The sequence below is a fragment of the Heterodontus francisci genome, chromosome 31 (assembly GCF_036365525.1).
Source record: "Heterodontus francisci isolate sHetFra1 chromosome 31, sHetFra1.hap1, whole genome shotgun sequence".
Taxonomy (NCBI): domain Eukaryota; kingdom Metazoa; phylum Chordata; class Chondrichthyes; order Heterodontiformes; family Heterodontidae; genus Heterodontus; species Heterodontus francisci.
Window position 1 is genome coordinate 28074473 of NC_090401.1, and position 15262 is coordinate 28089734.

A 15262-nucleotide genomic window follows, 5' to 3' on the forward strand; every position below is an offset into this window, starting at 1 on the left:
TGGTCAGCCATTTCTTTATTCTCCATAATAAATTCCCGTTTCTGACTGTAAGGGACCTACATTTGTCTTCACCAAACTTTTTCTCTTCACATACCTATAGAAACTTTTACAGTCAGTTTTTATGTTCCCTGCAAGCTTACTCCCATACTCTATTTTCCCCTTCTTAATCAATCCCTTGGTCCTTCTTTGCAGAATTCTAAACTGCTCCGAATCCTCAGGTCTGTTGTTTTTTCTGGCGAATTTGGATGCCTGTTCCTTGGATCTAATGCTATCTCTAATTTCCCTTGTTAGCCATGGTTTGGCTACCTTTCCCATTTTAGTTTTGCGCCAGGCAGGAATAAACAATTGTTGCAGTTCATCCATGCGCTCTTTGAATGTTTGCCATTGCCTATCCACTGTCATCCCTTTAAGTAACGTTTCCCCGTCTATCATAGCCAACTCGCGCCTCATACCTTCGTAGTTTCCTTCATTAAAATTCAGGACCCTAGTCTCAGAATCAATTATGTCACTCTCCATCTTGATGAAGAATTCTATCATGTTATGGTCGCTCATCGCCAAGGGGTCTCAAACAACTAGATTGTCAATTATTCCTCTCTCATTACACAATACCCAGTCTAGGATGGCCTGTTCTCTGGTTGGTTCTTTAACGTATTGCTCGAGAAAACCATCCCGTATACACTCCATGAATTCCTCCTCTACTGTATTGTGATTATTTGATTTGCCCAATCTATATGCAGATTAAAGTCACCTATAATTACAGACGTTCCTTTATCGCATGTGTCTCTAATTTCCTGTTTAATGCCATTCCCAACATCACCACTACATTTTGGGGGTCTATATACAACCTCCACTAACGTTTTTTGCCCCTTAGTGTTTCTCAGCTCTGCCCATACAGATTCCACATCATCAGAGCCAATATCCCTCCTCACTATTACATTAATTTCCTCTTTAACCAGTAATTCAACTCCACCTCCATGTGGTTTTTTGGGGAAGTTTTTCTTCAGTTTATCCATTTCCATGACTACCTCATGGCTTTGTTCCTATTAAGGTCTGAAAAGGGTGGGGAGGGGTTAGATTTAGTTAGCCCTAAATTGGAATTTTTTTGCTGAGGAGAGTCAGTAGTGGGTGGGTCTATCCTGAGCTCTCTTTCAGTGCAAAGGCTTTTGACTTCAGGGGATGGGTGGTTCTCTTTTGTTCTGACTGTGGGGGAGGATTCTTTGCTTATCTCCCCTTTGACCTCTGGGACACTCCTGCCTGCAAGTAGTAATGCAGACTCTACTGCACTCCCCTGTGGCACTTCGGCTAGGTGAGGCATCACTCTGATGGTTTATTTGCCCCCAGATTACTTTTTTGTCTCTGCAGGTTCCTGTAAATGCTGTTAGCAAGGCTGGTGGGGTGCTTCTCGTGTCTGCATTTACATAGGAGAATGTTGGGTCTAACTTTTCAAATTTTTCAGGGTTGGCTGACTGGACAGTAGGGGTTGTTATCCGGGATTCCTCCCGGATTTGCTTTAACCTGCCCTCTTGGTCGCCTTTCCCCTTCCCTTTCTAACCTTTTGCCAGACTTGTGCCTGCCTGTCCCCTTTTGTTCTCAGTGGGGGTCTCTTACAGTTCACCAGCCCTCTGCTGAAGGATCCTCCTAACACCTGTACAGGTCTTAAGGGTGCAGGTTTCACTGTAGTTTGGGGTTTCCCCTCACGCTGGCACATGTGGCAACTCCTGCAGTACTCCACCACATCTTTGTGGCGTTTTGGTCAGTCAAACTGCTGTCTTATGCAGGCTTTGGTCTTTCGTCTCCTGGCATGTACAGCTACTGTAGACTTGTGGGCCTTTCTTAATATTACTCTCCGGTACCTCTGCGGCATCACTAACTGGTGAACTGCTGTCCACTCCTTGCTCTCAGGTCTCTGAGGAGAACTCCATTTCCTCATCAGTACCTCATTCTTTAAATAGTAGCAACCAGGGAATCCCTCTGCATCACTTTCAGACTGGGCAGCCTGTGCTAACTCTCGCAATACTGTGTCAGTTCGCTGAGCCTCAGCTAGGGAAAATCCATTTAATTCATTCTCTGGGTCTCCTAACTTTCCAAAGAAAATCTCAGACAGACAGACCTGGTCATCTCCCTGCAGTGCCAATGCAGTCTCCTCTGGTTTGATCATGGCCTGATCCGCTACACTCAGGGAAACTGCAGGGGTCCGTCTCCTGCCACTGCCCTGTCTCTCTGACCTCCTGCAGTCTTTCTTTCACTACTTGGGAGGGGGGTGGGGGGGTGGTGGCTACCACTGTCACCCCAGCCAGATCATTACGTAGGAGTAGGTCAACCCCGTCCAGGCAAACTACGGACAATCCTTACGGTCACCGATCCCGAAACTAGGTCACACTCCAGGTACAGGCATACACTGCCCTCCAATACCATTCACTACCATTCTGGTGTTCACTGAACTCTCTGGGGGAAACTTCAGGCCTTTTCCCAGTAAAAGGGATCTTGTGGCCCTTGTGTCCCTGAGAATTACTGTGGGCTTGCTTGCCCCACTCGAGGGGTATGGGGTTACTTTCCCTTCAGACACAAAAGCCTGATAACCTTCAGGAATCCTATTGAATGTTCCTGCACTTGCTGTAGTAAGCTCCCTGGGTCTCACTCTTACTGCAGTTAAAGCCATAGCTTGTTCTGCTGTGCTTTCCATCAGGTTCCTGTCTTCACTGAGCAGGGTGCCCTGATCAACCGGACAGGTTTTTCCTTTAGTTTCCAGCAGTCAGCTTTTAGATGACCTGCTTTATTACAATGGAAGCACACAGGTTTCTGGGTCTCACTCCTGCTCACAGCACCTTCCTTTTCGGCTAGAGGAGGGCTCCCTGTGTCTCCTGCTTTTCATTCTCTCCCAGGACTGCTTGGGCTTCTATCACCTTCCCACCTTTTGTCCTTTTCGAATTTGTGGGGGTGACGAGGAATGATTTTCCCCTGGGAAACTGACTTATAAATTAAAGCAAACTCATGAGCCAGAACAGCGGCTTTCTGAACCCGTTGCTCCTCTACACGTGTCTTTATGGAGAGTGGGAGAGAGCTTTTAAATTCCTCTAACAGAACTACTTCCCTGAGATTCTCATCGCTGAACTGTACTTTAACAGCCCTCAGTCACTGGTCAAAAGCCAGCTGCTTACTACTTTCAAACTCCAGATAAGTTTGATCAACTTGCTTCTTGAGGGTTCTAAATTTTTGACGCTAGGCTTCAGGTGCTAATTCATATGCCCTGAGGATTGCACTTTTTGTCAGTTCATAATTTGATGAACTCTCATCTGGAAACAGGGAATAAATCTCATAGGCTTTTCTGGTTAGCTTGCTTTGTATAAAGAGGCCAAGTCTCAGCTGACCATTTCAGCTGCCTTGCCAATTTCTCAAAGGGCACAAATAAATTCTGCTATGTCTCCCTCATTGAATTTTGGGATTAGTTGAGCTATTTTTAACAATTCTGTACCCAGTCCTGAATTACACTCCTCCATATTGGCCATGCTTTCATTGGGGTTACTCTGTTGCCCCCTAGTTAACTCAAGACACCTCAGCTCTGTCTCTTCGCATTCCTTCTGGAATGTTCTTTCTCTCTCCCTCTCCAGCCTTTCAAATTCTTCACAATCCTTCTGGAAGGCTCTTTCTTTCTCCCTCCCTCTCTTTCCCAACCCTGTCTCTCTCTCTCTCTTTCTACTCTAATTCAAGTTTCCTCTGTTCCAATTGTAGCTTTGCTAGCAATACCCTGTCAGGGTCTATTTCTAACCCTGTTTCTGCTTCTTCAGAGTAAAAGGAAAAATGGTTGGCCACTAGTCTTAGGAGTTCAGACTTCCTAGCCTTGCCACATACAGTGATCCCACACTGCTCAGCCATTTTCCTCAACTCCTCCATAGACAGTGCTTTTAACTTATCCCACATTACTTCCCCCTGGCTTGGGGAGCTACTAGCTTCAATTTCAGACATGTTAGTATTCAAGCACACACAACCACAAGAAAACCTGTATTGAAATCTTGCTCTTTTTGGATTGGGAACAATTTGGCTTCCCACTTCCAATTTCTCTCTCATTTGTCTGTGAGTAAAATCGGATGCTAGCACCCAAAATTCTGCTACAACCAGATGAGAAAGGGGTCTAGGGGTTCCCTCTCAGCTTTCACCTGGTCTTACTGTAACAGGGTATAATTTTAAACAGACTATTTTTTTTTAGCTCCCCCTTAGTGAATCCTTGTTCATTGCTTTCCAATTGTATGGCAAAGAAACCAGCCAAATAGGTTTTTTAGGTTTGAAGAAAAAAAGTTGAACTTTATTAAACTTAAATTCTAACTCTAATTCGGTTGACACCTGCGGATACGTGACGCACTCATGCTAGCATGCATATGCGATACACGCATGCAGATAGAGACAGAAAAGAGCAGAAGAAATAAAGTTGAAAGGTTTGAGGCAATCTCTGAAGAGAGGTTTTGTTAAGGATCTTCGAGCTCACTGTAAAGTCCTTGATTGTAGGCAGATCTTGCTTTCCTTTGGGGCCCAGTATTCTTCATAAACCTTGTTCAATCTAGGAGACCTTTCTCTTTTGAGGTTCATGTCTTCAGTGGATTTGGAGTTCTGTGAGAAAGAGATGAGAGCAGACAGGAGAGATCTTCTCAGTCCAGGAGCAAACAGTCTTTCTAAGTTCAAACTCTCTGCAGATAGTTCAAAAAAAGACCATGGACCAGCCATTTAGTTATGTGACCAACTGGTTTAACCAGTCCTGGCTTTTGTGGATTGTATCACCTTAGCAGTCTCTGGAATGATCTTCCTTACACCTGGTGATCAAAGTCCATTGTGGGTAATTGGACCAGGGAATAGTCCTTTATCTCCACACGCGCTGTCTGTTAGTATGCAAATGTCTTTATAGCCAGGTGCCTGGTGATTTTTTTGACAAGTCTTTCTTCACGCCAGCAACAGTTCAAAATCAGTGTTCATATGACAAAATTAATATGCCTCATTCTTGGCAGGTGGGGGCCTGCATGTGAAGATAATTTTTGTTGTTTTCCATGATTCCACATGTACTGAGTTCCTGTTTCTGGCCATACTGAAACAAGGAGGCACCCGAAGAAAGTTAGGCATTCCCTGATGGGGAAAGAAGGAAACTCAGAGGGATGGTTCCTCTGTTGACACAATTGCACATTCCGTGGTCATCAAGATCACGTGTAGGCAGAGGCAACCGAGCAGGCTGACTGTTATTACCTGTGCTGAGGAAGGGGCATAGCATGAAACATTGTAAGAGGAAAAGTTAGCAGATGGTGGTAGAATTGCTAATGTTAGATTTATAGCAGTGACAATTTGCTTAGTATGAACTGATTGATGTAATTTGAAACAAAGTGAATCTCCAGCAGATTTGTTCTCTTGCTGACCGGCTGGGCAGCTATTTTGAGTGTGGGTAGGCTGAGCGGACTTCAGTTGCATGCTTCCTGTCTGCCTGGAGGCTGATTCCTGTTTTTCAGGAGGCATTCAGTGCAGTGAGAAACGTTATAAATTAATGGGATTCTTTTGCTAATTGAAAACAGATATGAATTTTTTTTAAAAGCTGGACTTCTGAGAGGTTTGAATAAAGGAAATCGATCTTTAAAATAAATAGCTGGTAATTAAGACATTCCTCGAGGAAGAATGTGCGTGCAGACATAAAGGGTTGGATTCTATGTGGCCGTAAAAGATGGTGACATGCACGTGCGGGTTTCACTTCACGAAGCAGCCGTGATCTTATACACGGCGCCTCATTAGTTGGCCGGGGCAGACCGCCCCCCCCCCCCCACCCCCACCCCACACTGATGACGTGGAAGGGGCGGGTGAGCTGTCCCTGGCAACGGCGTCCGGTGCCACTGTGCAGGTGCTGGCGCCATTTTTAAAGGGCTTAGAGGTCTAAATGACAGTTGGGAATCTTAAAGACACATTGGGCTGAATTTTACGCCGCTCCAGCGGGTCGGATGTTGGCCTGGGGGCGGATGGGGGCAGCATAAAATTGAGCGGGAGGCTCCAGGAGGCCTTTCTGCCCCGCTCCCGCCTCTGGCCAACTTTACGGCAGTCGGGCAGGCGGGGAAAGGGACTGCTCGCCCAAGGCCAATCAAAGCCCTTAAGTGGCCACTTAACGGCCACTTAAGGGCCCTCGCCTGCCACCACAGGTATTTTACCCACGGTAAGTGGGAGTGCTGGAGACTAAAGCCTGGCTCGGGTATAAAATTAAAACCCGATCCGGGCCCGACCCTACAACAGCTAACCCGAACCCGACCCGAGCCAGAGTCCTTTAATTTTTTTTAATGCCCGACCCGACCCGACCCAAACCCAACACATGTATTCGGGTTTGATCGGGTAGCCAGGCTTTAATCAGAGGTGAGAAGAGTGATGCGATGGGGGGGGGGGGGGGGGGGGAAGGAGGATAAAGAAACAGCTACAAGTTCCGACATAAAGCACCCGAATGAAATTAACCCAACCCCTTACACTCTGAAATCTATCAAGTCTGGGAGAAAGTGACAAGCCCGGGGAAGATACCAGTAACTGCAGTAAGTACAGAAACATCAACTGAGCTCTTGCTTTAATCTATACTTAGCCCAAGGATTTAAAATTATCTGGAAATGGGGAGATTAAAGTTCCCAACCTGAGTTCTACGTGGAGATTTTTTTTGGTTAATGACATCAGAACTTGATACAGTTCAGAAGCTTGTTTGTTACATTGCATGATTTCCTGTCGTGGATACTTATTTCCCGCGAGTGCTCAGGGTTGTGGCACCTTCGCCTGTTTCAAATCAGTGTTTGTTGTTTTTTTTAAACTTTATGATGTTAATTGAACATGGGTACATCAATAACTGGCACCTGTATTCAACCACAGGTCACAATCTTTCCACCCTCTCTCCCACCCCCAATAGCCTTACATTTAATTCCTTGCCCACTCACCACCAAAATACTTAACTTGACTATGTGAGCTTTCCCCCCGCCCCAAAGTTCATAAACTCTAACCCTCAACCCTTCCCACCATCCCCCCAACCAATCCAAAGAATTTGACCCTGCTCCCCCCTCCCGCACTGAGCAAAATACCTCTTCCCCACTCCCCACCCCCACAGATGTTGCGCCTTGTTTCCCTGGATGGGGTTCTGAAGGCGCATCAGTGCTGGCCGCCGGGATGAAGGTTGCGGCGGCACATCAGGATGCAAAGGGACTTTCATTAATGCAGGTAAATTAATTTATTTAAATATTTAAATTGAAATCCGGTGGCCGAGTGGGGTCCACCACGAGGCCTCACCACCACCGTCAAGATCGGGACGGTCCCTGCTGGCATCGAGGTCCATGGAAGGCCTCATCCGGGGCAGTCGCCACGGATCCTGACGTCAAGGCCCCAATAAAATGCAGCCCAACGTAAGGACAGAATCGGACCGAGTTTTAACCAATAGACTGCTGATGCTCACAGTCGGGGTTTAAGTAAAAAGAATGGTGTTTGGATGAGTTACTGCAAGGTAACCAGAGATTGTAGAACAGTTCTCTGGCGATCAGACAAATCTGGCAATCAGTATAGCTGTGAAAATATTGGTGAAATGTTGGTGAGATAAAAAAGCATAAATCCCCATGAAAGGTGAAATTCCTGAAATTGATGCCTGTCTTCACCCATATCAAATTGTTTCTCTGATTTGGAGATTGGGGCTTCACTCTTTGCTTGGTGCACCACTTATGATGGAATGGCCTGAAGAAAACAGATTGGCTGGAATTTAACGGGGTGGTGGCCCCGACCACTAGCTGGAAAGACGGGGCTGAGCCCGCCTCCACCAGCCCTGGAAGCCATAAGCGTATTTTACAGTCCTCAGGCAGTTAATTGCTTGAGGGCGTGGCTTCCACCCCCTAAGGCAGAGTGTCCTGCCTCCAAGTGGTGGCCAGCACTGGGACTGCAGCAGTTCCCAGAGGAGGCCCAGAGTGCAGGTGCGTTGTGTCGGGAAATCACCAGGACCAATCAGGCAGGCCCCGCTGAGGGGTTGGGGTTGATCACGAGGGCAGGAGCGTCTTCCAGTGGGGGCGGCATTTTCCGCTGTGGGGGCCCTCTGTGGGGCAAAGGATGGGTTATCAGGAGGCCACCCCCCCTCCCACCCCACTATGGCCACAGGGAGGCCATCAGGTTTTACTGGGCAGCCTCCCCTGGTGGCAAAGTCCACATTTGTGGCTGGTAAAATACAGCGGCTGCAGGAATGGCCCTTAAGTGGCCATTAATTAGCCACCGGAAGGCCGCAATTGACGAAAGGGCTGGTGGGCTATCTGTCATCTCCCCCGGTGCTGGTAACATACTAGCGAACATGGGTAGGTGACGGGCAGAACGCCCCGCCATCCCACCCAATTTTACGCCATCCCACTGAGCACCCCCTCCCCCCCAGCTCGCTCCCGAGGGAATGGGAGGGGGCCATAAAATTCCATCCAATCTTATCCCCAAAGATACAAGAACAAAGATGTTATACCTATCAGGAAAGATTGAACAGGCTGGAGCTCTTTTCAGAGAAGATGGAGAGGGTGACCTGATAGAGGTCTTCAAGATTATGAAAGAGTTTAAAGGGTAGATATCCCTTTCCACTTGTGGACAAGACCAGAACTAGGGGTCATAAATATAAGTTAGTCACTAATAAATCCAATAGGGAATTCAGGAGAAACTTCTTTACCCAGAGAATGGTTAGAATGTGAAACTCTCTACCACAGAGAGTAGTTGATGTAAGCAGTACAGATACATTCAAAGGGAAGCTAGATAAGCACATCAGTCAGAAAGGAAGAGAAAGATATGTTGATGTGTTCGATGAAGAGGGATGGGAGGGGGCTCATGTGCAGCTTAAACACCAACATGGACTTGAAGGGCCGAATGGCCTGTTTCTGTGATGTAAATACTTTGTAAAATATTGTAAATTTCTTGGTAGATTCAGGGTGGATGGAGATTAGAGGAGCCCAGAAACTAGGGTAGGATCTGGTTATGCTGGGTCTCTGACCCATTGGACTACGTGCTGGAGTTTACTATTGGATGGGATAGGAGATTTTTTCAACAGCTTCTTCCAGCCTGATGTCAGAAATGGAATTAGGACTGGTAGGATCATTCAGTGGAATCACTGCTAGTCCTGCCATCTAAGGGTGATTTAGCAAGGCAAAATCAGAAAAAAATGGATACTGAGTCAAAGGATCTATTAGTAAGGCTGATTTAAAGTTTGATCGAAAAAACAGGTTTTAAGTAGGATGTTAAAGGAGGAGAGAGAGATGGAGGGGTCTAGAGAGGAATTTCTGAAGTGTGACCTTGTTGGCTGAAGGCTTAGTTGTTAATGATGGGACATAGGGAGGGGGCAAATGCACAAGAGGCCCCGAGTCAGAGGAACGGAGAGGTCCAAGGGATTGTAGGGTTAGAGCAGGTTACAGAGAAAGGGTGGGGTGAGGCCTTGGATGAATTTAAACACAGGTGTGAGAATTTTAAATAAAAGGCATAGGGAGACTAGGCAGCTAATGTAGGTCAGCAATATTAAGGGTGAGGCTTAGGTTGTGGCAGCAGAGTGTTGGATGAGGTTAAGTTTACAGAGTCTGGTGAATGGCCAGCCAGGAGAGCATTGGATCAATTGATTCTGGAGGTGACAAAATGCATGGATGAAAGTTTTAGCAGCAGAATGGCATGACTTAGAGGTGGAGATGGGTGATGTTGGGGAAGTAACCCTTTAGCATCAGATATGGTGTCAGCTCAGTGCAGAGTCAAATAGAATGTTGAGACTCCAAACAGTCTGATTGAACCTGAGCTGGTGAATAGAGAGGATGGATGGAATCGGTGGCAGGGGTATGGACTTTGTGGCCAGCGAGGATTAGCCAAAGGCAGATCCTTGTGGACTTTGAAGGTAACGGTGGGATGGCAGGAAGAAATGGGCGGCACAGTGGCGCAGTGGTTAGCACCGCAGCTTCACAGCTCCAGGGACCCGGGTTCGATTCTGGGTACTGCCTGTGTGGAGTTTGCAAGTTCTCCCTGTGTCTGCGTGGGTTTCCTCCGGGTGCTCCGGTTTCCTCCCACAAGCCAAAAGACTTGCAGGTTGGTAGGTAAATTGGCCATTACAAATTGTCACTAGTATAGGTAGGTGGTAGGGAAATATAGGGACAGGTGGGGATGTTTGATAGGAATATGGGATTAGTGTAGGATTAGTATAAATGGGTGGTTGATGGTCGGCACAGACTCGGTGGGCCGAAGGGCCTGTTTCAGTGCTGTATCTCTAATCTAATAATCTAATCTAAAAGCCATTGCTGGAGCTACTTAGGGTTATGATCGGATAGGTAATAGCGGTAGCAATCAAAGGCAGTTCCTCTGAACTGGACAACAGAGGAGAGGCTTTGGAGGTGGAAGGTGCCATCGACCAGTTAAAGATGATAAGCAGTGATAATGCAGGATGTGACTTTGGTTTGGGCTGTTTTTCAGGTGAGAAATGGTCCTTATATCATAGTCAGACTGGGAGAATGCAGAAAGATTTATATCACACAATACTACAATCATTGCTTAAAGGAAAAATTACTTCATTATGGATTTGAATGGTAGCTAAACACAGGTGTCATCTTGCCACTATAATATTCTGCAACAGCAATGTAATTAATGACCAATTGGTCTGTTTTTGTTGATGTTGGTGGAAATGCTGGGTAGGACACTGGGAGAATGCCCTTCTCTTTGAAATGTGCCATGAAGGTCTCGAAGTCTGCCTGAACCAAAATAGTTTAACATCTCAGCTAAAGGACGCTATCACCTGTGGTAGCAGCCTGGGTTGTGTGCTCTACTTCTAATCTGACTCACAGGCTTCCGGCACCGAGGCTAGAATGCTCCCAGTTGGGCCAAGCTTTTGTTAAGAAAACAAAACTGTGTTTTGAATAAATTAGTATTTACATTTTTCCCTCCAGCTGAAATCTTTTCACTATATTCTAAATGACATTAATTGAGTGAAGGTGATATGAAAGCTGATGACCACAATACATGAAGCAGCCACTCTCAGTAACATTCGCACCTGTACAACAGCCTATGGCATCACACGTATGGATCCCTCATTAACAATGGATTGTAAATTCTGGTGTATAAATTTCAGTGTTGTAAGTTCTTTGCAGTTGCTTTTCTACTTATCTTTGCATACCAGTTCCTGTAGCACCGGTTTCACAAAGTCAGTGACCACATTAAAGTAAACCTGCTGGAGTTTTAAAATCTGGCATCAGGAAGACCAACTTTATTTCCCATGGATCTTCTTGATCCCTGCTGGAATGTCATCACATCGGTAGACCGTTATTCATTTTATAATGATGTCATAATGCAATGTTATGGCATCATTTCTGTGTTATGGCATCATTTCCGTGTGCAGGCAGACTCCACCAATGTATCAGTCATTCTGCATATGTGTGGAATGGTGGATCCCCACTTTGTGGCCCGTCTACAGGAAAATTTGGCTGCATGTTAACAAAAGTAAATGCAGGATAGCGGCTCAGTCAGCTGGCTCTCGAAAAAACTGCTGCAGTACTTCACCACAAGGATTGCAGCTGTTCAAGAAGGTGGCTCACTACCACCTTATTAAGGCCAATTTGGCAGGGGCAACAACAAATGGCTTTGCCAGGATGCCCACGTCCCATGAATGAATTTAAAAAAAACTTAAAGAAATACAAGTTCCACGCTGGGGCAGTTTTGCTTTTACTGAGACTGCAACCATATAAACAGGCTGCAATTCATCAACATTTGATATAGAACCCATCCTTTTGCAACAAAACACTTTCACAACAACATGTCCTTCCTGCAAAGTGTTTTTCATGTGGCTCCCAAAGGAAGTCCTAAAAAAAAGCATCTTTTCAATCCTGGGACAGAAATGCATAGCTGACTTTTGAGGCAGTTTGACCAGTTAGTGTTTTTGAGGAACGTTTAAAATAAAATGGCAGCTGGATGGGACCAATATGTAATGACCAGTATAGAAAACAGAAACAGGTGCACAAAGGATTGGGAGAGACAGATAGCACTAGAGTAAAGTATTAGGTGGGGTCAGATTAAGAGGGAATGCATTCAGGTATAAATTAGGTTTACAATGAATGCACAAAGCATGGGAAATAAGATTGATGAGTTGAAGGTGCAAATAGCCACATGAGAATATGATGCTGTGGCAATAAAGGAGACCTAGCTCAAAAAAAGGTAGGTCTGGATACTAAATATCCCTGGATACTAGGAGCTGACAATTCTTCCGGGAGAGGCCCGCCACAACCCCTGACGCCGGGAAGGCCCCCGTCGCATTTTACTGGCAGCAGAACCTTCATCTAAATGTGCTAATCATATTAAAAGTAATGAATAAGCACTGACCTGGTTGCAACTGCCGTCCCACGCTGATATTCCAGCTGCTGGCTGGAACTCCCACTCTGTCGGATCTCCGTTCAGAGATCCGAGGTGTGACACTGGTGGGGAGGGGGAAGGAGTGAAATTTGCAGGGTGGGAGGGTGGGGGGACCGGGGAAAACCACTCCGAGTGGTTGTAGGGATGGTGGGAAGGGGTTGATGGCCAAAGGTGCTGAAGGTGGTTGGAGGGAGGGGCGGTAAATGTTCAGCATATTAAACAGTGTTTTTTTGAGGGGATAGGTCATAGAACTCAGTCGGGGGTGGGGGGAAGGTTGGGAAAGGGGATTCAAAGTTTAAATCAAACTTTATTTCCCATTTTTGTTCAGTGGGACCTTTAAAAATGTAAATTTACCTGAAGGACTTGAAGCCCTTTAAAATGGTGCCAGTGCCTGCGCGGTGGCGTCGAATGCCCTTACTGGGGTCAGTGCGCCTGCCCCCTTTACGTCATCAGAGGCGGGCCTTCCGTCTCCTCCATTCTAATGAGCCCCCATGTCAAATATTGCAGGGGCTCTGGCTGGCGATCCGCCCTGGCGGACCGTCACCTTCAAAGAGCACCGCCGCGATTCAGCCTTCGGTGTTCAGGAAAGAAAGGTAAGTAAAGAAAGGAGGAGGGGTATCAGTATTGATTAAGGGGTATATTACAGTACTCGAGAACAAGGATCACCTGGAGGTGTCAAAGACAGAATCTATTTGGTTAGAGTTAAGAAACTACTGGTATATTCTGTAGACCACAAACCAGTGGGAAAGTTAGAGGAGCAAATTTGCCATGAAATTACAGAGAGGTGCAAAAACTATAGCATTGTTATAATGGGCCTCTTTAATTATCCTAATAAATACTAGGAAAGTAATTGTGTAAAGAGCAGAGAGGGGGAAGAGTTTCTGAAGTGTATTCAGGAGAATGTTCTTGATCAGTATGTTCCTGCCCAAAGAGGAAGGAGGCATTGTTGGATCTGGTTCTGGGGAACGATGTGAATCAAGTGGATTAAGTATCCGTAGGGGAGCATTTAGGGAACAGTGATCCTAGTAATACAAGTTTTAGGTTAGCCATGGAAAAGGACAAGGAGAAATCTGAAGTAAAAATACTTAATTGGAGGATGGGATGAAAATGGATCTGCCCCGGGTAAATTGGAATCAAAGATTGACAGGCAAAATTGTAATTGAACAATGGGCTGCCTTTAAGCAGGAGATGGTTTTGTATAGTTGAGGTACATTTGCACGATGGGGAAAGGTAGGGCAGCCAAAGCCAGAGCTCTTTGGATGATGAAACAGATAGAGAGTAAAATGAAACAGAGAAAGGGGTATGTGACAGAAGTCAGGTTGATAATATGTGAGAAACAGGCTGAATATAGAAGTGAAAAATGAAATGAGAGGCAAAGAATGAATATGAGAAGAGACTGGTAGCTAAACTAAAAGGGAATCCTAAAGTCTTCTATAGACATATAAATAATAAAAGGGTGGTAAAAGGAGGAGTGGGGCTGATTAGGGGCCAAAAAGGGATCTACACATGGAGGCAGAGGGCACAGTTGAGGTATCAAATAAGTACATTGCATCTGTCTTTACCAAGGAAGAAGATGCTGTCAAGGTCATAGTGAAAGAGGAGGTACTTGAGACACTGGAGGACAGACAGGCTGGTGGAATGGGTGGATACGTGGCAGATGAAATTTAATGCAGAGAAGTGTGAAGTGATACATTTTGGTAGGAAGAACAAGGAGAGGCAATATAAAATATAGGGTACAATTCTAAAGGGGTGCACCTGTAGCCATTCAACAACTATGCCATGAGCAGCAATAAGCTTGCCAAAGTGTAACTCGTAGCCATGCTCACAAAATATATTCCCAGCTTTTGTACTCGGGGACATTTTTTTATTCTTTTCACTTTTGATTCTCGTAGCTTGTCAGAAGGAGATTGAAAATTGGTGTCAATCAATGGTGCATTCTGGGCAGCTCAGCGTTTTAAATTCAAGTCCCCTAGGATCATGATTGAGACTGCCATAAGTCATTCCACTTCTGATGTCTGACAGCCAGCAGAGAAGAGAGATCTTTATTTGTTTTGTCTGAGATAGGTCACAGAGATGAAGTGACAGTGATCTGAGATATTTGCCCAGGTCTTTTCTTCTTATATTGCCTTGGTCTTATGCTTTGCATCGAACAATCTGTGCGAGATGATGAGTGGTAAAACCATAATCAAGAGTAAAGGCAACGAGGAATGAAGCATTTCTTTCTTATTTATTACTTGTCAGTCTTCCATGGCACTGCTTGCAGCATGTTGAAGGATATGCTGTGTTTTAATAAGGAATATTTTCAGAAAAGTGTGGTGGGGAAAGTATTACAGGAAGTACATGTGGCATTAACAGGAACATGTATGATATGAATGACTTTTAGTATAGCTTAACAGCATACTTTGGATTAACAGGGCTATTGTAAATGTGTCAGCAGCAGCTCAGTTGGTAACATTTTTGCCTCTGAATCAAGTCCCACTTCAGAGATTTGAACACAAAAATCTAAGCTGGCACTCAAGTGCAGTACTGAGGGAGCGCTGCACTGTTGGAGGTGTTGTCATTCGCACAGAACATAAAGCGAGGCCCCATCTGCTCTCTCAAGTAAAAGATCACCTCTCATTATTCCTAAGAACAGCAGGGATGTTATCCTCGGTTTTCTAACCAATATTTATCCCATGGTCAACATCACTAAAACAGATTATCTGGTCATTAGCTCATTACTATTAATGGTACATCCCTCATTGGTTGTTGCATTTCCTGTATTAGAACAATGATTACACTTCACAAGTACTTAATTGGCTATAAGCGCTTTGGAATGTCCTGAAGTTGTGCAAGGCACTATATAAATGCAATTTTTTTTTCTTTTTAAATTATGTTTATCACCACGGGGATCCTACTTTTG

At 45.3% G+C, this 15262-nt stretch overlaps 1 protein-coding gene across 1 annotated transcript in view; it reads left to right on the forward strand.

Annotated features, from left to right (window-relative positions):
* Positions 1-15262, forward strand: part of csmd2 (CUB and Sushi multiple domains 2) — a 2056060-nt gene that overhangs the window by 1275307 nt on the left and 765491 nt on the right. The window lies entirely within an intron of this gene.